Genomic DNA, 27,107 nt, shown 5'->3' with positions numbered 1-27,107 from the left:
AAGAAAGCAGGAGTGAGATGAAGCCCGTCACATACCTCCTGCCCGGGACCCCATGGCTTTCTACTAACTTCATCTCTCCTCTCCGGCGCGCAGGTGACGTCAGATCAGCAGACACACAGGCTCCTGCTGTGTCTGCAATAGGAGGATGCCGGCAGGCACTTGTACACTGCTAATACAGTGCGGGGCCTGCACCCGTGCACCGATCTACTGCAGCAGCACAAAGCCGGGCCCCTGTATGTCCCTGCCTGCAAGGGCCCCCCTCCACCTCCGGGCCCCGGTGCGGCTGCACCGGTTGAACCGGCGGTAGGTCCGCCCCTGCTTCTTCCCCCAGAGAATGGTTTTGTACTGACTTTGTATGGTATCGCAGGTATCGCTCAGACACAGGTGGTTGGAGTCTCTGTGTTTTCCGTGTATTTTATCCATTGATCTGTTTTTCTTTTTGCCTCTTGTAGTTTGCTTTTCTCAGATCAGATAATTTGGCCATGTTGTAGAATATATCTTTGAGGTCTTTTGCAGCTTGATGCATGCCTTCTGCGTTAGCTGTAGAAGTGGTGGAGCATCTCCTATATTTCAGGTCTGCTTGGAACCTCTTTATATTTTATTGCTGACATCTTGGACCATTTATAGGATAGGGGTAGGTAGAAGAGGCCACTCTGCTGAGGTTTTTCTGCAGATTATTTCTTTGTAGATTTCATGTACAGAAGAAGTTGGCTGTGATCTGACAGGTGCATTTGTGGCATGACTATGAAGGCGCCAATAATTGCCGGAACCATATTCATAATGACATAGTCGTCTACATTCCTGCCTTCATGGGAGTTTATTGTATAGCTTCTTAGAGTCTCCCTTGGTGCGGCCATTAAGTATATGAAGTCCTAAACTTCTACATAAGTACAAAAGTTCAGGAGTTGCTCAAGAGAGACAACTTGAGAATACCCCTTTAGTGACTTGGGCCCAAAATGTATTATAAAGTTACAGAACCTTTTCATTTTACATTCTCAGAATCCCATGACAGTGTATGTCCAATTTGTTCCATTCAAAACATTCCCCGATTAAATCACTTTCCAGCATTGTACCTTCTAAATTATAATAATAAAAAACAGGAGACTTTAATAATAAATAATAAATTCCCCCCACAACAAATTTCACCAACTCCAAGGACCCCCCACACTGCCTCGGCCACCGCGAGTTAGGAGAAAAAATTCTAAATGAGCAAAACAAACATTTTTTATTATTTTTTAGTTTACCACTAGAAAGCCAACATGCCATTTACAGGGTGGGTGGGTGGTACTCATGACTTTGTGTTTCCCTAAAATTGCTTATCTCCCGCACATTTCCTTTATATACTCCCTTTTTTGCCCCTTCCACCCCCCACTGTCCCAATTCAATAACGACCTATCATTAATCATTTTACCCATGACCCAATGCCTGTCATGTGGGCCTATTCTTAACCCATTCCGCTCCAACCCACAGTAAAAATAGTCTCCATTCTCAAGAACATCAGAGATTTTTAATACTAACGTTTACTGCCCGTTGCAAAAGTTTCCTAGGGAAGAAGAGTAGCACTTACAAGCTTTTTGCTTTACAACTTGCAAGTGCTGCTCTGAAGCAGGAGGATTGATAGATCCGGCCATACTCTGTACTGTTGCGCTCCTCTGATGCTGCAGAGGCAAAGCTATTTTTGCTAAGAGCATTGGAGAGCAGATAGTTTAACATGCTGTTGACCTGAACTGTCAGTCTTCATGAGCACAGGCTGATTGACAGCTCTTCAGAGCATCTGCACACAGCGAACTGTTAATCAAAGTGTCATAGCATGTCTACCGCCACTGCTTATAGTATAGGGCAGGTTGAATATTGCATGATCGAAAGTTGGCAGCTGCAGGGAGGAAATAAATTCATTTTCTCCAGGTAGCTACACATTCTGTAATGCCGGCAGTCAGCATTTGCAACATTATTTACCTGCAGATTGTCCCTATATCTGCAAGTTAATGGTGTTTTCCGAGATGACAGGTTCCCTTTAACCTCTTTATAATCTTAGATGTATAGATACGTCCAAGGTCAGCTCCCTGCATTTGATGTGGGCTCGGAGCCGGCATTTTGATCTGATCAGCTGTCTTGTGCCTCTAACAGCTGTGGGTGGATCTACCCACGACTATTAACATGTTGGATGCCGCTGTCAATCTCTGACAGCTACATTTAAATTGCGTGAGCCGGAAGCTCGTCATAAGATACACCCATCTCACCACTTAAATAAAAAAACACCTTTTTAGTGAATATGGACAACGGTCAGCACATGGATGCAACACAGCGGGCATCCGTGTGCTGTCTCTTTTCTTTTGCAGACACTAGAGACACTAAAAAAAAGAAGAAATTAAAGAAATATAAAAATGTAAACATATGTATATACAAAAAGGCAAATATTTGGTATTCCCGTGTGCGATCTATCAGGCTGTCGAGTTATATGATGTATACTTTGACCGCCGAAAATAAAAATAACCAAAAGCCAGAATTGTCTCATCCAGTTCCATTGAAAAAAAAAGTCTCAGAAAACAGGGACACAAACCAGAACTTTTTTAGAGTTCTGAATTTTTAAAATTTGATAAAACATAAAAAAAAAGTTCTAAAAACGAATCCCTGGAAAAATGGTGGAATTGTGCTATTTTTCACCATTTAATTCCATTTGATTTTTTTCTCCAGTTAGTACATTATATGGTAGCGTGAATGATATCATTCAAAACAGTATCACATCCTGCAAAAAACAAGCCCTCGCATGACTATGTTGACGGGAAAATAAAAACGTATAGTTTTTACGTTTAGGTAGTGAGGAGGCATTAAATAAATACAGAAAATTAAATAAATTCTGTAAAAAGCAAATCAAGGCAGCAAAGATTGAGACAGAGAGACTCATTGCCAGAGAGAGTAAAAATAATCCCAAAATATTCTTTAACTATATAAATAGTAAGAAACTAAAAAATGACAGTGTTGGCCCCCTTAAAAATAGTCTGGGTGAAATGGTGGATGAGGATGAGGAAAAAGCCAATATGCTAAATGACTTTTTTTCATCAGTATTTACAAAAGAAAATCCCATGGCAGACAAAATGACTAGTGATAAAAATTCCCCATTAAATGTCAACTGCTTAACCCAGCAGGAAGTACAACGGCGTCTAAAAATAACTAAAATTGATAAATCTCCGGGCCCGGATGGGATACACCCCCGAGTACTGCAGGAACTAAGTACAGTCATTGATAGACCATTATTTTTAATCTTTAAAGACTCCATAATAACAGGGTCTGTACCACAGGACTGGCGTATAGCAAATGTGGTGCCAATATTCAAAAAAGGGGCAAAAACTGAACTCGGTAATTATAGGCCAGTAAGTTTAACCTCTACTGTGGGTAAAATCCTGGAGGGCATTCTAAGGGATGCTATACTGGAGTATCTGAAGAGGAATAACCTCATGACCCAGTATCAGCACGGGTTTACTAGGGACCGTTCATGTCAGACTAATTTGATCAGCTTCTATGAAGAGGTAAGTTCCGGACTGGACCAAGGGAACCCAGTGGACGTAGTATATATGGACTTTTCCAAAGCTTTTGATACGGTGCCACACAAAAGGTTGTTACATAAAATGAGAGTAATGGGGATAGGGGAAAATATGTGTAAGTGGGTTGAGAGCTGGCTCAGGGATAGGAAACAAAGGGTGGTTATTAATGGAGCACACTCGGACTGGGTCGCGGTTAGTAGTGGGGTACCACAGGGGTCAGTATTGGGCCCTCTTCTTTTTAACATATTTATTAATGACCTTGTAGGGGGCATTCAGAGTAGAATTTCAATATTTGCAGATGACACTAAACTCTGCAGGGTAATCAATACAGGGGAGGACAATTTTATATTACAGGATGATTTATGTAAACTAGAAGCTTGGGCTGATAAATGGCAAATGAGCTTTAATGGGGATAAATGTAAGGTCATGCACTTGGGTAGAAGTAATAAGATGTATAACTATGTGCTTAATTCTAAAACTCTGGGCAAAACCGTCAATGAAAAAGACCTGGGTGTATGGGTGGATGACAAACTCATATTCAGTGGCCAGTGTCAGGCAGCTGCTACAAAGGCAAATAAAATAATGGGATGTATTAAAAGAGGCATAGATGCTCATGAGGAGAACATAATTTTACCTCTATACAAGTCACTAGTGCGACCACACTTAGAATACTGTGCACAGTTCTGGTCTCCGGTGTATAAGAAAGACATAGCTGAACTGGAGCGGGTGCAGAGAAGAGCGACCAAGGTTATTAGAGGACTGGGGGGTCTGCAATACCAAGATAGGTTATTACACTTGGGGCTATTTAGTTTGGAAAAACGAAGACTAAGGGGTGATCTTATTTTAATGTATAAATATATGAGGGGACAGTACAAAGACCTTTCTGGTGATCTTTTTAATCATAGACCTGAGACAGGGACAAGGGGGCATCCTCTACGTCTGGAGGAAAGAAGGTTTAAGCATAATAACAGACGCGGATTCTTTACTGTAAGAGCAGTGAGACTATGGAACTCTCTGCCGTATGATGTTGTAATGAGTGATTCATTAATTAAATTTAAGAGGGGACTGGATGCCTTTCTGGAAAAGTATAATGTTACAGGGTATATACACTAGATTCCTTGATAAGGCGTTGATCCAGGGAACTAGTCTGATTGCCGTATGTGGGGTCGGGAAGGAATTTTTTTCCCCATGGTGGAGTTACTCTTTGCCACATGGGGTTTTTTTGCCTTCCCCTGGATCAACATGTTAGGGCATGTTAGGTTAGGCTATGGGTTGAACTAGATGGACTTACAGTCTTCCTTCAACCTTAATAACTATGTAACTATGTAACTATGTAACTATGTATAGCTCTTTGAAAGACGGGAAATTTAAAAAAAACTAAAATGCGAACGGAAAGGGGTTAATCAGAAACGTTTTTTGAGGGTTAAGTTGTGCGCTTTGTTTATCTGCCACATGGTGTCGCTGTTTCCTTCCACTTTGCGTATTCTAGTTAGTGTAGGCCCATAGAAGGCAGCTAGCAGCACATCATCAGCGATATGGATGATGCATTATATCATCACTTCTTGTATTATTAATTAGTATGTCACTATTTACTATGATTTCTTCAGCACATAATGTTATAGATAAGATCAGCTGTTTCTCCCTGTAGGATTTACAATCTGTTCTCTGTTGCTCTCCCTGGGGACAATTTCCGTGCGAATCTTTCACATGAAGTATTATTATTATTTTGGAGGATAAAACCACCATTAGGGAAGTAATTTAGATTTTTACATGACCACCACTACCATAAGCTTTTCTAAAGGTGTCCACACATATTAGTGTTCAGCTGGGTTTGGCTGACTTTTGCTTAACGTCATCAAAAAAATGATCTCTCGTGTCCACGGTAGAAATTCCACCAGTGCCAGGATGAGACTTCATCTCTTTTTTTCCATTGAAAACGTATGCTCAGCAGGCTGAGTGCGCATGAGTGACTTGGGAAAGATTCCTGTCAGCGAAACATCATTTAGTCAACTGCTTAAGACTTGCCCAAGTCTTGGAAAACACCTTAAATTACTAAGAATATTAACAGATAAAACAGTTGTTGTTTCTGGACTTATAATATTGATGACCAATCCTTAGGATAAGTCTTCAATATCAAATCAGGGGAGGTCTGAAATCCGGCACCTGGCACCCTCACCAGTCAGCCATTTTGAGCTCCAGAAGCCACCATCCCAGGGAGTAGTACTGTAGGGGAGTAGACAATGTTTCTGTTGTGCCCTACCTTTCTCTCTTGTTCCGTAACCACCTGCTATTTATATATGTCTAGGTATAATATTTTTTGGGTACTGCTACACTGCTATGTGTATTACCATTCTTGCTGAACGATTATTGTATATTTGTGCTTTTATGTATAGTGTATAGGGTAAGTGCAGTTTATGGGTTGGTTACTAGATGGGGCATTATAGAGTACAGAGCTTCCATCCACAGGCGTAGTGTAGGAAATGGTTAACATAGGAGGGGCTACTGTGTGGTAAGTTAGGAACGTTTCCTTCAGGAAGGCAGAAGGGCTCAGGCACCCGAATAGTCCACATGGGCTCTAGGCCCAGGACACCACAGCAGCCACGTAATGTTATAAGAAGGGAATCTTAGCCATTCGGAGTCTATAGGACAGAAGTATGGTATCAAGCAGCAGGATTGCAGCAGTTCTTAGCTGGAGTAAGGATGCGTCCCGGAATAGTACAGGGCGCAGATTGATCAACATGTGGCAGTTTATTGCATGGGTTGATGCTCTCAGAACCGGGGCGAAACGGACTAGAGAATCCCCAGGCACAGTGAGTCTGAACAGGGAGAACACTGTGATACCGCCTAAGGCACTATTACTCTGTAATGTACTGGAGGACATGGAATTGAGTGCATGGAAAGAACAAAATGAGAACTGCATGGGACTTGCTGTTGATGTTGTTACTGACAAAAATGTGCTGCCAAGTTATTCAAGTAAAGTTTCACATGTTGCATTTGAACCAGACTGTGTCTCAATTGTTGTGAAGCCAATTGCAGAAAGGCCTCAACACTACAGTGGTATCCCTGATGGCGCAGTGGGAGAAGACACAGGTACGCAGGTTAATGATTGCTGTTTTCATGTGAGAGGAGGCCAAGGCACAGATACACCGGAGTGCTTGGCCATGACTACGGCCCTGGCACCCTCTTACAGGTTACACATGACCTCCTTTGAGTCCAACAAGCATAGTAGTGGAGTGTACGCAGAGGGCGTTATGGAATATAAGACAACTGGTATAAGACACTCGTCTTAGTAACAGCTGGATTATGTTACCTCTGTCAGCGACACCATCGGTGTTACACACAGAATAGTTTGATTGACCACAACTGACTGTGGGCTTGTTCACGTGAAGTGTTTTAGATGCATTTTTCCCCATGTACATCATTTTATAAAAACAGCAAAATGATTGTGATTTCTAAAATATCATTGACCTGTGGTGCGTTTGTTAAAAAACACATTATGTCAATTCTTTTAGGGTTTTTACTGCAGTTTTTCTCCATTGTGATCAAAATGACACAACACTAAAAACACATAATTCACATAGCATTTTTCTAGCTTATAGCCTGTGTTTTTTCACACAGAAAAAAACACATAAAAACCTACAAGTCAACATACCATAAAATGGATGATTTTTAGACTGGTGTTTAAGTTTAAAAAACATGAAAACTGTCAGTGTATTTAATGGGCTGTTTGTTACCACTGATTTACCATCTATTTTTGTGGTGAGGTCACTTTGACATCACCAAGGCTGTGTTTGCGTTAGAGGCTAAAACGGGTTGGATACAGTCCTAGGAGACCTCAGAGTGTTACACACAGATAATTAGAATCTTTGCAGTATTTTAATTCGTCTAAAATCAAATAGCTGCGAATCAACTGTTTTGGAAAAATATATCGAACCCATGAATTTGAATTTCAAAAGATTCGATCATCTCTATGCCTCCAAATTTTGTAAGAAAGCTAGGATAATGACCCAAATCACATATCCAATACTGTCTGGTTAGGAGGGTAAAATGAACTCTTTTACATTGGCCTGCAATGGGCTATAATCTTCTTCTTCGTTTTTTTTTTTAATTAAATGATTGCATGTGTGATGGCAGGTCCGCTTTGGACATCATATTAAAACATTCTACTGATCATAGATTTTTTTATATTAAGTATTTCAAGGTGCTAATAATGTTGACCACACGTTATAGACTACCAGTTATATTAAAGGGGTTTTTCATTACTTTTACAATGAGGACTTATCCTCAGGATAGGAAATCAATATTAGATCGGTGGGGGGCTGACACCCGGCACCTCCACCAATCAGCTGTTTTCAGCTTCAATTGAATTGGAGATAATATGCAAAAACTGTTACTGTCGTACCCGATCCCGATGATTGAACTACAGCAGTGATGTCACATCAACAGTGCGCATCACCGCTCTAGCCAGTCACTGAGCTCAACGTCGTGCATGAGCAAAGAGGTCAGTGACTGGCTAGAGCTTGGTGTAAAGTCACTGCTGTAGTCAAAACACCAGGACCACAGCAGCGTCAGGAAGCAAGTACTGGACCCAGGGAGGGTGAGTACCTGGTGAGTTTGGCATTTTATATTTTTTAATCAGTCTAGAAATAACTTTCCTGAAAGTGGACAACCCCTTTAAATTGTAAAGTAATGTCTTTCTCTGTTATGTCTTACATTATTTGTACAAGTTCTCTTTGAATTTGCACCGCTCCCCCTTGATGACATCGCTGCTGTGTATAATGTGATGTGTAATCTAAATAATGTCGTGTGTACATATTGTGTCATGTGAACTGTAAGATGTTTGCCTTTGTAATGTATGTTTTAATGTAAGTGTTGCACCCCAGGAATTCGGGTACCACAGTGGTGCTGCCTTCCTCTCGGGGAGGGTAGTGCTATGTCTGGAGACAAGTGGGATTCCCTTTGGTAGGTTATCCCACACACAACACATTCTGACTCCAGGCCAGGAGGGGGAGCTCAAAATCCTGTTTTAGGGGAGCTTCCCTGATATATGTAGATCCTGGTCTGGAGGAGGAGTCAGACAGTCTGAGATTGTCTGGTGCAGATAAGAGACAGGAAAGGAGCAGAGGAGAGATTGAGGGCTCAAGGAGGCTACGAATGGGCCTCCTAAAAGCCAGAGCCAAGAAATCGGGCCCCGGGAGCCCGAGGTTTTGGATAACTGCAAGGTCCACAGCAGAACCGGAGGGCATAGGACTATACGTAAACTGTCCGTACAACACCTGAGGTACAGCAGCAGTTAGAGCCTGGAGTCATCATGTCTGAGACCCCAAGAGAAGGGCTCAAGCTGCCTACCTTGCAGGTACTGTCACAGGACAGGAGAGAAAGGAGTACCTTGCCAGCAAACTACAGAGAGCAAGGGAACAGAAAAGCAGCGCATAGTGGAAGGCTCCCACCTGACCTGCCTAGGGGATTTCCACTTGTTTCCGGGCTGCCTGGACTGTTCTGTACCTGTTGCCGCCGGTACCCTGGACTGTGGCCTGCTACCACGAGTAAATCAGGTAAAGACTGCAACCCTGTGTCTTCTTTTATTTACTGGCAACACATCATCCCTGTCATACACATTGGGAGCCCTGGGAACCCCGCTTCACCTGTGGGAAGCGTCACCATTAGTGTTGAGCGATACCGTCCGATACTTGAAAGTATCGGTATCGGAAAGTATCGGCCGATACCGGCAAAGTATCGGATCTAATCCGATACCGATACCCGATACCAATACAAGTCAATGGGACACCAAGTATCGGACGGTATCCTGTATGGTTCCCAGGGTCTGAAGGAGAGGAAACTCTCCTTCAGGCCCTGGGATCCATATCAATGTGTAAAAGAAAGAATTAAAATAAAAAATAGGGATATACTCACCCTCCGACGCAGCCTGGACTTTACCGCCGTAACCGGGAGCCGTTGTACCTAAGAATGCGCGCTTGAAGGGCCTTAGATGAGGTCACTGCGCTCTGATTGGTCCGTAGCGGTCGCGTGACCGCTACGCGACCAATCACAAAGCAGTGACGTCTTCTAAGGTATTTCAAGCGCTTGAAAGACCTTAGGTGACGTCACTGCTTTGTGATTGGTCGCGTAGCGGTCACGCGACCGCTACGGACCAATCAGAGCGCAGTGACCTCATCTAAGGCCCTTCAAGCGCGCATTCTTAGGTACAACGGCTCCCGGTTACGGCGGTAAAGTCCAGGAGCCGCCGTAGAGGTGAGTATATCCCTATTTTTTATTTTAATTCTTTATTTTACACATTGATATTAATCCCGATACCGATTCCCGATACCACAAAAGTATCGGATCTCGGTATCGGAATTCCGATACCCGCAAGTATCGGCCGATACCCGATACTTGCAGTATCGGAATGCTCAACACTAGTCACCATCTTGCTGCCACAACATCACCCCAGAGGACCCCTTTAAGCAGCGTCGGTCCCTACCAACAGAAAAACCACAGGTGGCATAATGAACAATAGACTTTATTTACAATTCCCCTTAAAAGACCTTTCCCCCTTTTACTTGAGCACCCAGGGCACGGACCGAGTCGCAGCCACCGTGACATCCCTTTTAAGTGCGACCGGACCCGGTGCCGAGTACCCCAGGCCCTGGCGGGCGACTCATAGGCAATATGTATACAGATGTTTTACATTGTTAGTATGAAGCTGCAGTCTGCCCAGCCACGGGTAGCTGGTAGAGAAAGGGAGAGTCATAATACAGTTAATGTTTGGGAATAGCCCACAGTGGGAGGGGCTAGGGCAAGGGAAGGCAGGTTACTTCCTGAATAGAGTTAGTGAGAAGTTGGAAAGCAAAGACTGTGCAGTGCTACCAAAGGGTGATCCACAGCTAGAAGGAGACACGAACTGACAGAAATGACTGAGTGGCCTTACACCTGAAAGGGGTCCTTGGATGGGACATGTCATGAGAAACCCTGAGCTTGATAAACACTGAAGGTACCGACCTAAAGAGAACTGAGACTGTGGGATTAGTGAGGGTCCCAATCGGAGGATCCAGGGAATCCATATTGATAGGACACGGAGCCGCTGATTGGGTGTAGAGAAACTTGCTGAACTGTACTGTGGTGACAAGCTAGGCTGTGATGAAGCAGGGCGAAACAGTGTGCTATACCAGTATAACAGCCCTGGAGAAGACTACAGTGGAAGGAAACGATGTCAGTGAAAAGGCTTCTTGCTGTGAATGAAACATGCTGAGCTTACAACTGTGTACTCGCTATCCCTTGTCCATAATCCTTATTAAGCTCAGAAAAGTTCCCATGTTTGGACGAAAGTCTCCTTCATTGATCTCTGGAAGTCGTGGCCCTGGCCAGTCAATACCATTGACTAAAGGTGGCCTGCATGTCACAAGGCCCACACAAAACCAACATCAACACCCAGCCAGGGCCCATACAATTTCCCTGTAAAGTGCCATAGCATTGTAAGGAGGTGGTGGAGACCCCCATGCAGTGCCCCGACTGCGGGTTGTGCAGTAATATGTATAAATGTGTCTGTATTAAATGTATATGCTGTGTTTGCAATGCCCTAATATTGTACCATTTCAAATGTATGTGATTAGTTCAGGGTAAGCACAGGTTAATTTAGGGGGCTGGATTTGGAGCCTCAAGGGAGCAGGAGGCTCTTGCTTCCTGGTTAGAGCTCAGGCAGCATGGCCTGAGGCAAGAGGTCTGTCCCCCTCTGGGACAGAAAGGACTCCCGTCTGGGGCCTAGGTGTGTCCCCACTTGGGACAGAAGGAGCCCCCGTCTGGGGCATATGTGTGTCCCTGTCTGGGACAGGAGCGCCAATCTGGGGCACGTGTGGGTTCCCATTTGGGACAGAGGGAAAGTACCCCTAGCTGGGGACTACCAGCTGCCAGTGGACTACTGGGCAGTGGGCACAAGGACTGTGAGTATGCCCCATAAGAGACTTTTAGCTCCTGTGAGTCGACTGGGAGCCATTGCCTCTGTTGCTGCAGCAGTTGCTGTGAATAGGGACAGATCAGGGATTGTGTTCCTTCTTCTATTACTCATCTTTATTAAACAAGTTGCCACTGTTGGGCTCTAAAGAGTTTGATGTATTGTGCATCTGGAGGACGCCATTCCAACGTGGAGAGCAGCCATGATTCTGAGGTGACCCACTGTGACCTGGGGCTGGGACTGGAACTGTCTTTTCATGTGCAAGGGGCCGGGGTGCTCACTGATTGTGACCTGGTGGACTCAGCTATGACTACCACCCCGTGCCATCTTGTTACAGCATGAAGTGACACCGACTCGGTCACGACTACCTCTGTAGCACTTTACACTATACAAATAAAATTATTACTATTATTATTATTGGCAGCAGCTAAATCACTGTATAAGAGCTGTGCTTGTCCGTGCCATACGCTGTGTATCCAACCACTGGTGGAGGCGATAACAGCTGGGGGTATCTGGTCTCGGTCTACCACTGATGTTACAGTGAGAACCTATCCAAAAATAGGTCAATAATATAGAACTCCTTTAATGGAAACCTGTCAGCAGGATTTTAGGATTTTACTCAAGGAACAAGTAGTAGGGCTGTAAAGTAGGGCTAACACAGCTGAGAGTGGCACGTGCCTGAGCAGGCAGCTACGAGCTATTGCTCCATGACATTAATGGATTCCTACAGAAGTTATGCACAGAGCACCACCGATATCATAAAACTAGTGGCTGACAAAAACCTAACCGTCATCCCCTGACTGCAGATGTTTAAGGTAAGTGACCACTTTATTTTCAGGCATCATTTCTGCATCACAAGCTGCACTTCTTAATGCATCAGATTGGGCAGTCTGACACTGGGAGATGGCGGTGTTGGTGCTATACTAGCTTCCAAGTGTCTAAGTGTCTCCATTTAACTTCTATTCTGGAGACCAGGTTATTTCTGGTGCACGTTCTCTGCATGTTGTGAGCGGTGCTGATAACGTTCATACTGTACCTCGATTAAAACATTTCCTTTCTTATCTCCAAAACAACGCTCAAGAAATGTGAATGCAGGTGCTCTGCTCCGTAATTACAGGAGGAGGCTTTGTAACTTGAAAATACTTGTAGGATAGGAGCATAAATTGGGAGGAAATGTTTCCATCACTAGAACAGATATTTAGGTAGATACATAAATGCAGACATAGATTACTATGGGAAAAAGTTTATGGACGCTTCCTTATCATTGAATACAGCTTTTTCATTCAGCCCCTCGCCCCACTGGTGAATAACATCAGTCCCCTCTTTCCCTCTGGTGTGTAACATCCAGCCCCTTCGTCGCCTCTGGTGTATAACATCTGGCCCCTTCGTTGCCACTGGTGTGTAACATCCGGCCCCTTGTCCCCTCTGGTGTATTTGGAGCGGCCCCCAAACGCAGGGCAGCGGGGTACTCGGAATCGGGTCTCTCTCTCGGTTCTGGGGATGTCACGGTGGCCTGACCCGGTCCGTGGCCCTGCTAAGGGGCGCCCAATTAAAGATGTAGATGACGGTGTAGGTCGCAGTAAATAACGAGGACACAGGGTTGCAGTCTCTTTACCTCTTTACTGAAGGCTTCAGCATCCGCAATCCAGAGCACTGTTAACTGGGCTGGCTGAGACCGGCCGGTCCGAAGGCACACCCAGAGTTCCCTTTGCAGGTGGAAATCAGTTGCCTACCTACTAGTGCCTGGGTGTTGTAGTACTTCCCTGCTGAGCACCACGGGATAGTCCTCACAACTGTCGTGTATGTTTCTGTTCTTTCTCTCTCCGTCCCCCAGATGATATGGATAGGACGCACCCATATGACGGGGTAGGCCTGGAGTTATTTTATAGGGACCCTAGAGACGCCCCTCTCCCACAATTGCCTCCGTTTTCATTAGGTGAAAAAGGTGAGACAGCCAACCTAGAGTTAACTGCCCTGCCGTTGGTTCAAAGTAATGCGTAGAGTCTGTTACTTTCTCGGCGTTCCGGCCACCGGCTACGTGCCTCAGTAGGGTGTTGCCGATCTCGGGGCACGACTTCTACTGGTTCTATTGCCTTTGTGCTGTGATCTCGTTTCTCACTTCTCCACAATATCCTTCGCTTCGTGTCCTCTCTTAAGATGCCGCCGCAATGAGGTGCGGGCACGGCTCCGTAACAATCTGTCCTTTTGCTAGGCCTCTGTCAGGATCCCACCCCTGACAGGGACCCCCCTGAATCTTCCCAAGTAACCTCTTCTCTCACTAGGTGTTACCTGGGCAAAACCCAGTCAGCTTCTTCTTAACTTCCTATCCAACCCCCAGTTTTACTAGAGTGTGAGGAGTGGCCTAATACATAGAACCCTTTGCTCCCCCTGGTGGCCGGAGTGTGAAGTGTAATGTGTGACTGTGATACCTGGTCAGGTGAACTCCTTTAGTGCAATCAGACGTAACATCACTCCCCTTAGTGGCAGAGCGACATTACTGCAACAACCAGGACTCTGGGCCGCTGCATATAACATCCGTCCCCTCGTCCCCTCTGGTGTATTACATCCGGCCCCTCATCCCTTTTGGTGTATAGCATCTGGCCCCTCGTCCCCTCTTGTTTATAACATCTGGCCCCTTGTCCCCACTGGTGTATAACATCTGTCCCCACTGGTGTATAACATCCGCCCCCTCTGGTGTATAACATCCAGCCCCTCATCCCCTCTGGTGTATAACATCTGGCCCCTCATCCCCTCTGGTGAATAACATCCGTCCCCTCTGGTGTATACATCCGTCCCCTTGCCCCTCTGGTGTATAACATCCATCACCTCTGGTGTATAACATCCGTCCCCTTGTCCCCTCTGGTGTATAACATCCGTCCCATCGTCCCCTCTGGTGTATAACATCCGTCCCATCGTCCCCTCTGGTGTATAACATCCGTCCCCTCTGGTGTATAACATCCGGCCCCTTGTCCCCTCTGGTGTATAATATCCGGCCCCCCGGCCCTTCTGGTGTGGATTGTCCAATCACTCGCCCCAAGTTTATATGTGGTACCCCAGGAGTTCGGGTACCACAGTGGTGCTGCCTTCCTTTCGGGGAGGGTAGTGCCATGCCTGGAGACAAGAGGGATCCCTTTGGCAGGTTATCTCACACAAAACACCTTCTGAATCCAGGCCAGAAGGGGGAGCTCTAAACCCTTTTTTTGGGGAGCTCCCCTCCATAAATATCCTTGTCTGGAGGAATAGTCAGACAGTTGGTTCAGGGAGACCAGAGAGAGCAGACGTCTGGTGCAGATGAGAGATAGGGAAGGAGCAGAGGAGTGATTAGGGGCTTAAGGAGGCTGTGACTGGGCTGTTGTGAATTGAACTTTTTGGCTCCCTCTTGTGGTCACTAGCGACATGACACTTTGATTTTCTTTCCCCAGCTTGGTACCCACCTGGTTCGTTAGTCCAGGGGTGTTGCTATTTAAACTCCCTGGATTCTCAGTCTGGTGCCTGGCATCGTTGTAATCAGTTCCTTTCTGTTTGCTCCTGTCTGCTGGTCCTGGTTCTTTGCAAAATAAGCTAAGTCCTGCTTCCTTATTTTTTGGTTACTTGCATTGCTCTTATTTTTGTCCAGCTTGTACTAAATGTGATTCCTGATATTGCTGGAAGCTCTAGGGGGCTGATATTCTCCCCCCGTGCCGTTAGACGGTTCGGGGGTTCTTGAATATTCAGCGTGGAAATTTTGATAGGGTTTTTGCTGACCGTATAAGTCATCTTCCTATATTCTGCTATTAGTCAGTGGGCCTCTCTTTGCTAAAACCTAGTTCATTCTTACGTTTGTCTTTTCTTCTTACCTCACCATTATTATTTGTTGGGGGCTTGTATCCAACTTTTGGGGTCTTTTCTCTGGAGGCAAGAAAGGTCTATTGTTTCCCTTCTAGGGTTAGTTAGTTCTCCGGCTGGCGCGAGACGTCTAGAACCAACGTAGGTACGTTCCCCGGCTACTGCTATTTGTTGTGCTAGGATCAGTTATACGGTCAGCCTAGTTACCACTGCCCTATGAGCTGGTTTTTTGTGTGTGCAGACTTGGTAATAACCTCTGAGACCCTCTGCCATTGGGGTCATAACAGTATGCCAGGCCAAAAGTAATACTTAATGCATTGCAGAAGTGGGATTATAAGAAAGGAAATTCTGAGGTTTTTTTTTTTTTTTTCTTTCTTCCTCCCCTTTATCTCTGAGTGGCTTGAGCTTGCTGCAGACATGAATGTACAGACTTTGATTACTAGTGTGGATCAGCTTGCTGCTCGTGTGCAGGGCATTCAAGATTTTGTTACTTGTAGTCCTATGTCAGAACCTAAAATACCTATTCCTGAACTGTTCTCTGGAGACCGATTTAAGTTTAGGAATTTCAGGAATAATTGTAAATTGTTTCTATCTCTGAGACCTCGTTCGTCTGGAGACTCAGCTCAGCAAGTAAAAATTGTTATCTCTTTCTTGCGGGGCGACCCTCAGGATTGGGCCTTCTCGTTAGCGCCAGGAGATCCGGCATTGGCAAATATTGATGCGTTTTTTCTGGCGCTCGGGTTGCTTTACGAGGAGCCCAATCTTGAAATTCAGGCATTAAAAGCTTTGCTGGCTATCTCTCAGGGCCAGGATGAAGCTGAAGTGTATTGCCAAAAATTTCGGAAATGGTCCGTGCTTACTCAGTGGAATGAGTGTGCTCTGGCCGCAAATTTCAGAAATGGCCTTTCTGAAGCCATTAAGAATGTGATGGTGGGTTTCTCCATTCCTACAAGTCTGAATGATTCCATGGCGCTGGCTATTCAAATTGACCGGCGTTTGCGGGAGCGCAAAGCCGCTAATCCTCTGGTGGTGTTGTCTGAACAAACACCTGATTTAATGCAATGTGGTAGAATTCAGACTAGAAATGAACGGAAAAATCATAGACGTCAGAATGGGTTGTGCTTTTACTGTGGTGATCCTACACATGTTATATCAGCATGCTCTAAACGCTTAACAAAGGTGGTTAGTCCTGTCGCCATTGGTAATTTGCAACCTAAATTTATTTTGTCTGTGACTTTAATTTGCTCATTGTCTTCCTACCCTGTTATGGCGTTTGTGGATTCAGGTGCTGCCCTGAGTCTTATGGATTTTTCATTTGCCAAACGCTGTGGTTTTGTTCTTGAGCCGTTGGTAAATCCTATCCCTCTTAGAGGTATTGATGCTACGCCATTGGCGGAAAATAAGCCGCAGTTTTGGACACAGGTAACCATGTGCATGACTCCTAAACATCGGGAGGTGATTCGTTTTCTGGTTCTGCATAAAATGCATGATTTGGTCGTTTTGGGTCTACCATGGTTACAGACCCATAATCCAGTTTTGGATTGGAAGGCAATGTCTGTGTCAAGTTGGGGCTGTCAGGGAATTCATGGCGATTCCCCGCCGGTGTCTATTGCTTCCTCTACTCCTTCGGAAGTTCCTGAGTATTTGTCTGATTATCAGGATGTATTCAGCGAGTCCAGGTCCAGTGCTCTTCCTCCTCATAGGGACTGTGACTGCGCTATAGATTTGATTCCGGGTAGTAAATTTCCTAAGGGAAGATTATTTAATCTGTCTGTACCTGAGCATACCGCAATGCGTTCGTATATCAAGGAGTCTCTGGAGAAGGGGCATATTCGTCCATCCTCTTCCCCTCTTGGTGCGGGATTCTTTTTTGTGGCCAAGAAGGACGGATCTTTGAGACCTTGTATAGACTATCGGCTTCTGAATAAAATCACTGTTAAATTTCAGTATCCTTTGCCTCTGTTGTCGGACTTGTTTGCCCGGATTAAGGGTGCCAAGTGGTTCACCAAGATAGATCTTCGTGGTGCGTACAACCTTGTGCGCATTAAGCAGGGAGATGAATGGAAAACTGCATTTAATATGCCCGAAGGTCATTTTGAGTACTTGGTGATGCCTTTTGGGCTCTCTAATGCCCCTTCAGTGTTTCAGTCCTTTATGCATGATATTTTCCAGAAGTACCTGGATAAATTTATGATCGTTTATCTGGATGATATTCTGTTTTTTTCTGATGATTGGGACTCCCATGTAAAGCAGGTCAGGATGGTGTTTCAGGTTTTGCGTGAGAATGCTTTGTTTATCAAGGGCTCAAAGTGTCTCTTTGGAGTGCAGAAGGTTCCCTTTTTGGGTTTTATTTTCTCCCCTTCTGCGGTGGAGATGGACCCAGTCAAGGTCCGAGCTATTCATGATTGGACTCAACCCACGTCAGTTAAGAGTCTTCAGAAGTTCTTGGGTTTTGCTAACTTCTACCGTCGTTTTATCGCTAACTTTTCTAGCGTTGTTAAACCTTTGACGGATATGACCAAGAAAGGTTCTGATGTTGCTAACTGGGCTCCTGCAGCCGTGGAAGCTTTCCAAGAGCTGAAGCGCCGGTTTACTTCGGCGCCTGTTTTGTGTCAGCCTGATGTCTCACTTCCCTTTCAGGTTGAAGTGGATGCTTCTGAGATCGGTGCAGGGGCCGTTTTGTCGCAGAGAGACCCTGGTTGCTCTATAATGAGACCATGTGCTTTTTTTTCTAGGAAGTTTTCGCCTGCTGAGCAGAACTATGATGTTGGCAATCGGGAGTTGTTGGCCATGAAGTGGGCATTTGAGGAGTGGCGTCATTGGCTCGAGGGTGCTAAGCATCGTGTGGTGGTCTTGACTGATCACAAAAATCTGATGTATCTCGAGTCTGCTAAACGCCTGAATCCTAGACAGGCCCGTTGGTCATTGTTTTTCTCCCGTTTTGACTTTGTGGTCTCGTACCTACCGGGTTCAAAGAATGTGAAGGCTGATGCTCTTTCTAGGAGCTTTGTGCCTGACTCTCCTGGAGTCTCAGAGCCAGCTGGTATTCTTAAAGAGGGAGTTATCTTGTCGGCCATTTCTCCGGATTTGCGACGTGTGTTGCAGAGATTTCAGGCTGGTAGACCTGACTCTTGTCCACCTGACAGACTGTTTGTTCCTGATAAATGGACCAGCAGAGTCATTTCCGAGGTTCATTCCTCGGTGTTGGCAGGGCATCCGGGGATTTTTGGCACCAGAGATTTGGTGGCTAGGTCCTTTTGGTGGCCTTCCTTGTCACGGGATGTGCGGTCATTTGTGCAGTCCTGTGGGACTTGTGCTCGAGCTAAGCCTTGCTGTTCTCGTGCCAGCGGGTTGCTCTTGCCCTTGCCTGTCCCAAAGAGGCCTTGGACACACATTTCCATGGATTTCATTTCAGATCTTCCGGTGTCTCAGGGCATGTCTGTCATCTGGGTGGTATGTGATCGTTTTTCCAAGATGGTCCATTTGGTGTCCTTGCCTAAGCTGCCTTCCTCTTCCGATCTGGTTCCTTTATTCTTTCAGAATGTGGTTCGTTTGCACGGCATTCCTGAGAATATCGTGTCTGACAGAGGATCCCAGTTTGTTTCCAGGTTCTGGCGATCCTTTTGTGCTAAGATGGGCATTGATTTGTCGTTTTCATCTGCCTTTCATCCTCAGACTAATGGCCAAACTGAGCGAACAAATCAGACTCTAGAGGCTTATTTGAGGTGTTTTGTTTCTGCAGATCAGGATGATTGGGTGACCTTCTTGCCATTGGCTGAGTTTGCCCTTAATAATCGGGCTAGTTCCGCTACTTTGGTTTCGCCATTTTTCTGCAACTCTGGTTTTCATCCTCGTTTTTCCTCGGGACATGTTGAGCCCTCTGACTGTCCTGGGGTAGATTCTGTGGTGGATAGGTTGCAGCGGATTTGGAATCATGTGGTGGACAACTTAAAGTTGTCACAGGAGAAGGCTCAGCGTTTTGCCAACCGCCGCCGCGGTGTGGGTCCCCGACTTCGCGTTGGGGATTTGGTGTGGCTGTCTTCTCGGTTTGTTCCTATGAAGGTCTCCTCTCCTAAATTTAAGCCTCGCTTCATCGGTCCTTATAAGATTTTGGAAATCCTTGATCCAGTGTCCTTTCGCTTGGATCTTCCGGTGTCGTTTGCCATTCACAACGTGTTCCATAGGTCTTTGTTGCGGCGGTACGTTGTGCCGGTGGTTCCTTCTGTTGAGCCTCCTGCTCTGGTGTTGGTTGAGGGCGAGTTGGAGTACGTAGTGGAGAAGATCTTGGATTCTCGTCTCTCCAGACGGAGGCTTCAGTATCTGGTCAAGTGGAAGGGCTATGGTCAGGAGGATAATTCCTGGGTGGTCGCCTCTGATGTTCATGCGGCCGATTTGGTTCGTGCCTTTCACGCTGCTCATCCTGATCGCCCTGGTGGTCTTGGTGAGGGTTCGGTGACCCCTCCTTAAGGGGGGGGTACTGTTGTGAATTGAACTTTTTGGCTCCCTCTTGTGGTCACTAGCGACATGACACTTTGATTTTCTTTCCCCAGCTTGGTACCCACCTGGTTCGTTAGTCCAGGGGTGTTGCTATTTAAACTCCCTGGATTCTCAGTCTGGTGCCTGGCATCGTTGTAATCAGTTCCTTTCTGTTTGCTCCTGTCTGCTGGTCCTGGTTCTTTGCAAAATAAGCTAAGTCCTGCTTCCTTATTTTTTGGTTACTTGCATTGCTCTTATTTTTGTCCAGCTTGTACTAAATGTGATTCCTGATATTGCTGGAAGCTCTAGGGGGCTGATATTCTCCCCCCGTGCCGTTAGACGGTTCGGGGGTTCTTGAATATTCAGCGTGGAAATTTTGATAGGGTTTTTGCTGACCGTATAAGTCATCTTCCTATATTCTGCTATTAGTCAGTGGGCCTCTCTTTGCTAAAACCTAGTTCATTCTTACGTTTGTCTTTTCTTCTTACCTCACCGTTATTATTTGTTGGGGGCTTGTATCCAACTTTTGGGGTCTTTTCTCTGGAGGCAAGAAAGGTCTATTGTTTCCCTTCTAGGGTTAGTTAGTTCTCCGGCTGGCGCGAGACGTCTAGAACCAACGTAGGTACGTTCCCCGGCTACTGCTATTTGTTGTGCTAGGATCAGTTATACGGTCAGCCTAGTTACCACTGCCCTATGAGCTGGTTTTTTGTGTGTGCAGACTTGGTAATAACCTCTGAGACCCTCTGCCATTGGGGTCATAACACTGGGCCTCCTCAGAGCCAGAGCGTTGAAACCAGGCACCGGGAGCCCGAGGCTGTGGGGAGCTGCAAGCCCCACAGTAGAACCGGAGGGCATAGGACTATACCGTGCCAGAGACCCCCAAGAGAACGGCTCAGGCTGCCTACCATGCAGGTACTGTCCCAGGACAGGAGAGAAAGGGGTTCCTTGCTAGCGAGCTACAGGGAGCAAGGGACCAGAAAACCAGCGCATAGTAGAAGGCTCCCAACCTGACCTGCCAAGGGGATTTCTACTTGTTTTCGGGCTGCCTGGACTCCTTTTGTACCTGTTGCCAGGACCCTGGACTGTGGCCTGCTACTGCAGCGCCCCAGAGTCCTGGTCGTTGCAGTACTGATGCTCCGCCGCTAAGGGGGGCTACGGTACGTCTGATGGCACTGAAGGGGTTCACCTGACCAGGTATCACAGACACCAATACACTTCACAGTCTGGCCTCCAGGGGGAGCTAAGGGTGCTATGTATTAGGCCACTCCTCACAGTCTGGTAAAACTGGGGGTTAGACAGGAAGTTAGAGAGAAGCTGACTGGGAATCGAACAGGCAACATCCTGTGGCAGAGGGTGTTGCGGGGAGAGACTCAGGGGGGTCCTTGTCGGGAGTGGGATCCTGGCAGAGACCTAGCGAACTAGAGAGAACGTTACGGGACTGCGCCTGCACCTGATCGCGGCGGTGCCCTAAGAAAGGACAAGAAGCGAGGTTTATTGTGCTGAGTGAGAAACGAGATCAACGCAACAAGGAGAAACACCAGTAGGAGTCGTGCTGTAAGACGAGGCAACATCCTACTGAGGCACGCAGCCGGTGGCCGGAACGCCGAGGAAGTATAGAGCTCCAGGCCTAACTTCAAACCTACGGCAGGACAGTCAGTTATAGGCGGGCTGTCTCACTCAATTCACCTAAGAAGACATAGGGGGCAACAACTAGAGAGGGGCGACACTAGGGTCCCAGAAGAGCTCTGAGCCTACCCGTCATACGGGTGCGTCCTATCCATATGTCCATATGATCTGGGGGATGAAGCAGAACATCATAATCGAGTTGTGAGGGAACTTCAGAAACAGACACAACAGTTGTGGGGACTATCCCGTAAGCACAGCAAGGGAGGACCACAACACACAAGCGCTAGAAGGTAGGCACAGATTTCCACCTGCAAAGGGAACTCTGGAGGTGCCATCGGACCGGCCGGACTTGCGCAGCCTGTCTAACCGTACTCCGGACTGTGGATCCTGAGGCCTTCAGTAAAGAGGTAAAGAGCCTGCAACCTGGTGTCCTCGTTATTTACTGCGACCTGCACCACATCATAACATCTGCACCATACCACCCTCCACCTTCATTGTACGCCCCTCAGCAGGGTCACGGACCGGGTCTAGTCACCGTGACAATCCCAGAACAGAGACTCAGAGGCCCGGTACCGGGTACCCCTCGGCCCTGCGGCAGTGGGGGCGCTACAACTTGGCGTCACGAACAGGATGTACTTAAGCCTGAAGAATCAGGTCATGTGTGCCTTGGAACTGTGATTTATTGTGCTTGGACTGTGACTTATTGCAAAGACTGTGTATTGCCACTTGTCGCCAAAAGTTCCCACCAAAACCGCCGCCATTACAGCGCTAAGGAAATCGCAGGAGAAGAAGAAGGGCGTTGAGTGGGCGTAAACAAGCTGGAGAGCGCGAAAGACAATGGCCGCCCAGTCTAAATATTTCTGCCCCTTGAGGACGTGTCTGTCAGCAGCCGAGATCCGCCTACTGATCCTCAATGGGGGGCGGAGACAACGAAAGCGAAACCGCCCACGAAGGAGAGAGCGGGAAAAGGACCAGGAAGAAGGAGTCAGCGACATGGAGGACGCCATGGCGAGCCACCCGGAGTCGGAGCGTGGGGTAGGAGCAGAGGACTCTCCCAGCTACCCGGAGGGGCACCGCAACCAGGCCTCCACCGCTGATGTTGACTTCCTGCAGGCCGGAGTGGATGAGCTCGGCGACCAACTCCGGCAGACGCAGCTGAGCACTGAGGCCGGGTGGAAGAAGACCTTCATCGGGAACCTCATCAGACGTCTGTTGGCAGCCTCATCTGGTCCGGAGCAGGAAAGAAGTTCCAGCGCTTCGAAGCCAGAAAGCAAGGCCCTGCCGGAAAGCAAGGTGCTGCAAACGGGGATGACAACGCCGCAGTGCGAGGTCCTGCAACTAGCGTTCCAGACCCCAGCGGAGACGGAGCGGATCGGCACCGGAGGGACCGCATCTGAAGCAGGTATGAAGAACGACCCTGCCTCGCCAGCAGAGGACTTGCTGGTAGGCCCCGTCGCGGTACCCCCTCTCCCTGGGACCTATAGACTCTGGCGCCTTACACCCTGGGATCGGGCCACGGGTATGGAGCACTTCTTAAAGGCCCCGACCTCACCGATCACCTTGCCGAGCGAGGTCTATGCGGAGCTACGGCCGCCAGAGCGAGAGTAAACCTCGATGCCATGGATATGTAAATAGTTAACTGCTTGTTTCCCTGCTTTTTGCTGCTTAAACCCGACTAGGGTTATTCTCAAAAGGGATCCCTTCGTTTACCCGGGATCCCTATTGCTTTTATTTTTGCTTTTATTTTCCTTTTGCTCACTATTCACCCATGTTATAAAGACTACCGAATCATGGACGGTGAATGATTCACAAACTGTTTTGTAAATAGTTCGCACCTTCTTAAAGGTGCCCTCTACTGGTTTTACAAAAGAAGGGACTCTTTGCGAAGAAACTGTTCCTGGAAACAGCACCGGAGCCCTTGCTGTATACGAACTCGCAGCTTGAGAAGTTGCACTACCTCATAGAGACTTTGTCCCTTCTTAAAGGGTACGTTCATCGATAGCACTTAGAGAATGATGATACTTTAACAGAAGAAGTAATAATGCTGACATGTAACAGTTATATGTAGTTAGCTAGTTAATTGTAAGGAATGTTTAATAATGTGTTAGAGAATGAGGACAGGAAGTGAACCCGTACGGGGTTAGTCGGTGAGTCCTCCTAGGAGCCATACAGAGATGGCTCGGTGATCCTGAACTGAGAGATGGATGATACGTTCTATACTGTGTATAGTAGCAGAAAGGCAGTAGGCCCAGGCGGAAAGGGGCGGTCCTGCAACAGAACGAGAGGCAGTAGGCCTGGGGCAGATAGACAGGCGGTCCTGCAGATGTAAAGATGGAAAATGAAGAAAAGTTGATTAGCCTTATAGTGTTTTATAAGAAGGTCTTTAGTGGATTCAGTGTGTACGTCCTTAAAGGCAACGTTAAATTATTGTTCAAAAATTTGCACTTAGTAGAATACCCGGTTGGGTAGGAAAAGTTATTTATAGTACGTTATTTAAAGTATTTAACCATGTTTGCAACGTTCAAGTGTCCTCACCTCCCATAAAGGGAAGCTCTGTTCAAATTTGCTTATTGTTATTGCATTTCAAAATTGTATGTCTTTTTGCTGATATGTATTGTTGTTTTCTTCCCAGTCCAGGAGTACTGGATTTAACCGGGGGGGAGTGCAGCGCCCCAGAGTCCTGGTCATTGCAGTACTGATGCTCCGCCGCTAAGGGGGGCTATGGTACTTCTGATGGCACTGAAGGGGTTCACCTGACCAGGTATCACAGACACCAATACACTTCACAGTCTGGCCTCCAGGGGGAGCTAAGGGTGCTATGTATTAGGCCACTCCTCACAGTCTGGTAAAACTGGGGGTTAGACAGGAAGTTAGAAAGAAGCTGACTGGGAATCGAACAGGCAACATCCTGTGGCAGAGGGTGTTGCGGGGAGAGACTCAGGGGGGTCCTTGTCGGGAGTGGGATCCTGGCAGAGACCTAGCGAACTAGAGAGAACGTTACGGGATCGCGCCTGCACCTGATCGCGGCGGTGCCCTAAGAAAGGACAAGAAGCGAGGTTTATTGTGCTGAGTGAGAAACGAGATCAACGCAACAAGGAGAAACACCAGTAGGAGTCGTGCTGTAAGACGAGGTAACATCCTACTGAGGCGCGCAGCCGGTGGCCGGAACGCCGAGGAAGTATAGAGCTCCAGGCCTAACTTCAAACCTACGGCAGGACAGTCAGTTATAGGCGGGCTGTCTCACTCAATTCACCTAAGAAGACATAGGGGGCAACAACTGGAGAGGGGCGACACTAGGGTCCCAGAAGAGCTCCGAGCCTACCCGCCATACGGGTGCGTCCTATCCATATGATCTGGGGGACGAAGCAGAACATCATAATCGAGTTGTGGGGGAACTTCAGAAACAGACACAACAGTTGTGGGGACTATCCCGTAAGCACAGCAGGGGAGGACCACAACACACAAGCGCTAGAAGGTAGGCACAGATTTCCACCTGTAAAGGGAACTCTGGAGGTGCCATCGGACCGGCCGGACTTGCGCAGCCTGGTTAACCGTACTCCGGACTGAGGATCCTGAGGCCTTCAGTAAAGAGGTAAAGAGACTGCAACCTGGTGTCCTCGTTATTTACTGCGACCTGCACCACATCATAACATCAGCACCATACCACCCTCCACCTTCATTGTACGCCCCTCAGCAGGGTCACGGACCGGGTCTAGCCACCGTGACAATCCCAGAACAGAGACTCAGAGGCCCGGTACCGGGTACCCCTCAGCCCTGCGGCAGTGGGGGTGCTACACTACCATCAGTAAATCAGGTAAAGACTGCAACCCTGTGTCCTCCTTTATTTACCGGCAGCCCATCTTCCGTGCCATACACCTTGGGAGCCCTGGGGACCCTGCTTCACCTGTGGGAAGCGTCACCATCCAGCCGCCATACCATCACCCCAAAGGACCCCTTTAAGCGGCGTTGGTCCCTACTGACCAAGAACCACAGGTGGCATCACGAAAATAGACTTTATTAATCCCTTGAAAGACCTGTCCCTCTTTACTTTTCCGTTGAGGATCCAGAACTGTCGGGGCTGTCACCCAAGTTGCACGGGGGAAAGCTTAAAACCCTGGACCGACCTTTGCACTAAGTGTTAGGGGGCGTGGCTATAATAAAGAAGTTGCAGAGTGTGAGAAGCGTGGCAGACTTGGTGGGAACATGCAGCAAGAGGACATTGTCAGGGCTCCGACCTGTGTGCAAAGGGTCGGAGCAGGCCCAAGCCTAATGGGCCTCAGATCCTCACCCAGAGACTGCCGACAGAGATCAGTGAAGTATACGCTGACACCAGAGACCATGAGTGACAAAGTCCTCTGGGTGACCCGCTGTGAACTGTATCCTGATGCACCCGCTTGCATATGCCGAGTAACATTGTACTCTGGCAGTGTTAAAGACTGTGACGGTACCTCTACTCCGTCTTCTGGACCCAGGACCCCCATCAGGGCAACGAGGATACACCGCCGCCACCAGGACCCCTTCTGGGCAACGAGGATTCACCACCAGGACCTGGACCGCCATTTTCCCCAGGATGACACCGGACCCCTTGTGCGCCATAGCCTTGGTGCCACTGCTTGAGTTCAGGATTCTAGATTCTGACATCATTGGACTGATAAGTGTAACATTACTGAACTTCCCCTTTAAATTACTCGCACCTGTTTTATTCCAAGTTAGCAATTACTACTAAATCCAGTTTTATCCTCTTTTCTCCCTGCATGGAGTATCCACTGTTAAAATAAATCCCAGGTTAACCCTTGCTCTGCCTCCGGTCCGTTACTGCATCCCGCTACCTGCTCACATGACCGCAGCACCTTCCTCCATACATTTCGGGAGTCTCCCACATGTCTTTTGATAAACTCAAAACAATCCTTACAAGTTTTGCGTGTAAATAATGGCTTTTTTCTGTCTACTCTTCCATAAGGCCACCTCTATGGAGTGTACGGCTTATAGTGGTCGTATGGACAGATACTCCAGTCTCTGCTTGGGAATTCTGCAGCTCCTTCAGAGTTACCTTTGGTCTCTGTGCTGCCTCTCTGACTAATGCCCTCCTTTCCCGGGCTGAGAGATTTGGTGGGCGGCCCTCTCTTGGCAGGTTTGTTGTGGCACCATGTTCTTTCCATTAGACGATAATGGATTAGATGGTTCTCCGGGGATCATTAGAGATTGGGATATTTTTTATAACCCAAACCCTGACTTCTACTTCTCAACAACTTTGTCCCTGACTTGTTTGGAGATCTCCGTTGTCTTCATGGTGTTGTTTGGAGATCTCCGTTGTCTTCATGGTGTTGTTTGGAGATCTCCGTTGTCTTCATGGTGTTGTTTGGAGATCTCCGTGGTCTTCATGGTGTTTGGTTAGTGGAGCCTCTTCTTAATGGTGCTGCAGCCTCTGTGGCCTTTCAGTAAAGGTAAAGTGTATATACTGACAGACAGGTGACATTTAGACCGCACCCAGGGGAACAGCCTGTCACTAATGAAGGTAATTACTTGAACCTGATATTCTTAGGGGCTTCTCGCAAAAGGGGTAAATGCATATGCACATGACAATTTCTAGCTATTTGATTCAATTTATGCCTATATTTTTCTCCCTTCACTTCACCAGCTTAGACTATTTAGTGCTGATGCATCAGACACAAATCGGATTGCAGAAATCT

General features: G+C 47.1%; 1 protein-coding gene across 1 annotated transcript in view; it reads right to left on the bottom strand.

Moving 5' to 3' along the window:
• Positions 1–27,107, bottom strand: part of LPIN1 (lipin 1) — a 274,958-nt gene that overhangs the window by 234,566 nt on the left and 13,285 nt on the right. The gene's annotated exons all lie outside the window — the stretch shown is intronic.

This window comes from Ranitomeya variabilis, chromosome 2 (assembly GCF_051348905.1).
Source record: "Ranitomeya variabilis isolate aRanVar5 chromosome 2, aRanVar5.hap1, whole genome shotgun sequence".
NCBI classification, from domain to species: Eukaryota; Metazoa; Chordata; class Amphibia; order Anura; family Dendrobatidae; genus Ranitomeya; species Ranitomeya variabilis.
The sequence above is the reverse complement of the archived record's forward strand: the minus strand, read 5'-3'. Positions and strand labels throughout refer to the sequence as shown.